The sequence below is a fragment of the Sorex araneus genome, chromosome X, assembly GCF_027595985.1.
Source record: "Sorex araneus isolate mSorAra2 chromosome X, mSorAra2.pri, whole genome shotgun sequence".
Classification (NCBI taxonomy): Eukaryota; Metazoa; Chordata; class Mammalia; order Eulipotyphla; family Soricidae; genus Sorex; species Sorex araneus.
The window spans coordinates 123,956,440-123,958,759 of record NC_073313.1 but is presented as its reverse complement, the minus strand read 5'-3'; the positions used below and the strand labels follow the sequence as shown (position 1 = coordinate 123,958,759).

Below are 2,320 nucleotides of genomic sequence, written 5' to 3'. Positions count from 1 at the left end.
GCTTGACTTCACAGCTCAAGATCTTAGGAAAGGACCAGCAAAAGAAACCCAAACCGACCGAAGAAAAGAAATAATAAAACTTAGAGCAGAATTCAATGATATGGAAACCCAAAAAACAATCCGAAAGATCAATGAAACCAAGAACTGGTTCTTTGAGAAAATAAACAAGATTGAAAAACCACTAGCAATACTCACAAAGAAAGAGAGAACCCTAATAAACCGAATCAGAAATGAAAAGGGGGATATCACAACAGAATCCAAAGAAATTCAAAAGATCATCAGAGACTACTTTGAAAATCTGTATGCCACAAAACAAGAGAACCTAGAAGAAATGGATAAATTCCTGGATTCCTATAATCTCCCAATGCTGAATCAAGAAGACCTGGAATACCTGAATAGTCCTATTAATATCAAGGAAATTGAAACTGTAATCAAAAGTCTTCCCCAAAACAAAAGGCCGTGTCCAAATGAATTCACGACCGAATTCTTCCAAACACACCCGCAGGCTTCCTTCGTGTGGCTGTGCCTCGAGCTCTGCAATTCACACCTATGAAGGTAATCTGAAGTTTCTGCGGGAAGCTGCAAGCCCTGACCATCTCCCTGACCCTTGAGACAGCCCAGCTGCAGTGGGCTCTGGACGGAATGGACAGCGATTTTGAAGATTATGCAATGAGAATTTTGTATGATCTTTATTGAGAAGTCCAGATTCCAAACAACGATATCAATATCCTTTTAATAAAGCACATTTGGAAAGTCAAGAAAACACTGGTTTTATGAAAGCAACAAAACTACTAATGAAAAAAAAATTCAATGGATATTGTAAAAATAACTGAGTATTTCCAGAAGTATGGATATAATCTATAGACCAAAAAAATCAGTGGATAATTATGATAGCAATAACTCAAAACTAGAATCTGCCAAGTATGAAAATTTTCAGAAGTCTGATATGAAGAATAATTTGTCTGATCTTGCTGTTCCAAACATTTTTGTTTCTGAGAAGTCTCCACATAGTCCACAGCTTTCAGATTTTGGACTTGAGAGATGCATGATATTGCATGTTCTACCAATTCCTCCGTGGGCCATTAATAACCATAAAGTAGATCCAGAAAGTATAACTCCATCTTACAAAGAATGACTAATTACTGTATCCAAACCTCCCAAGTGCACACTAAAGTGGAAAAATTTGAGTGTTACTCCAAAATAAGAGTAACTTTGACACTTCGGTGTCTGAATATATGTGTTTAAGTGAAGATTACACACTGGGACTTAAAAGTATGAAGAACAATAAAGGTGTGTAGTCCCTAGAAACAGAATTGACGAGTAATGATATTTCTGTTACTTTCATGGTAGCATTCAACAACTAGAAAAAGGTGATGCTGAGTATACAAATTTCCCCTTAGCACCTACATTCTGCACTCCTAGTTTGAAAATTCCTTCTACAAAGAAAAGCATGACTTTGCTGTCTACACGCTATCCATTATTTGAAACAATTTTTTATCAGGTGATTTGGAAATGAAAGAATGCACATCATTAGTTCTCAATTAGGATCAGTGTTTCAAGACTTTCATAGTTCACTCTTCTAAAATTTCTTCTTATGAGAACCTGCTTTGAATACCAACAACTCCAGATGTAACTACAATTCCAGAAGATGCTCTCCAGATCTTATCAAAATACAATTCAAACATAGCTACTTTGTCAGAAATGAAAGTATGTGCCATGCAGCAAAGAGCACCTTGTTCAATTTGAAAAACAGAAAATCCAGGGCATTGGCAAGGAAGAGAACTGGTGAATGCCTGTTAGTGGATCCATCCCATAGAGAAACTGAACAGAATGAGATAGAAGTACTGCTCCTGTATTCATTTTCTTAATCTCAATCCACATTTGTGATCAAGATTTAAACTAATGCTATAGTATGTGTTTCATTCAGCTTTGAGACACTTTAAATTTTACTTCAGTTATTATATTTTTTTTGTTATATTAGTCACCCCTAGTGGGATAGTGTTGTTGGGCAATGTTAATTCCTAGAGATGCTACACCTCCTGATAAGTTTTAAATAATATTATCATTTCATTGATTTCAAGTTTACCTACCTAATCTATCACTATCACTATCACATTGATCCTCAATTTGTTCAAGTGGGCCCAGTAATGTATCCATTCATCCTAGCCCTGAGATTTTAGCAGCCTCTCTTTACTCGTCTTTCCTAATGGCGCCGCATTAGAGGCTCTTTCAGTATAAAGAGAATGAGACCCATCATTGTTACTGTATTTGGCACATGAATATGCCACAGGGAGCTTGCCTGGCTCTTTCGTGTGGGCAG

The 2,320-nt window shown here is 36.6% G+C and overlaps 1 pseudogene; it reads left to right on the top strand.

The window, feature by feature from the left end:
• The first annotated feature begins 549 nt into the window (after positions 1-549).
• LOC101555555 (spindle and kinetochore-associated protein 3-like) lies at positions 550-1,789 on the top strand (annotated as a pseudogene).
• Positions 1,790-2,320: the final 531 nt, after the last annotated feature.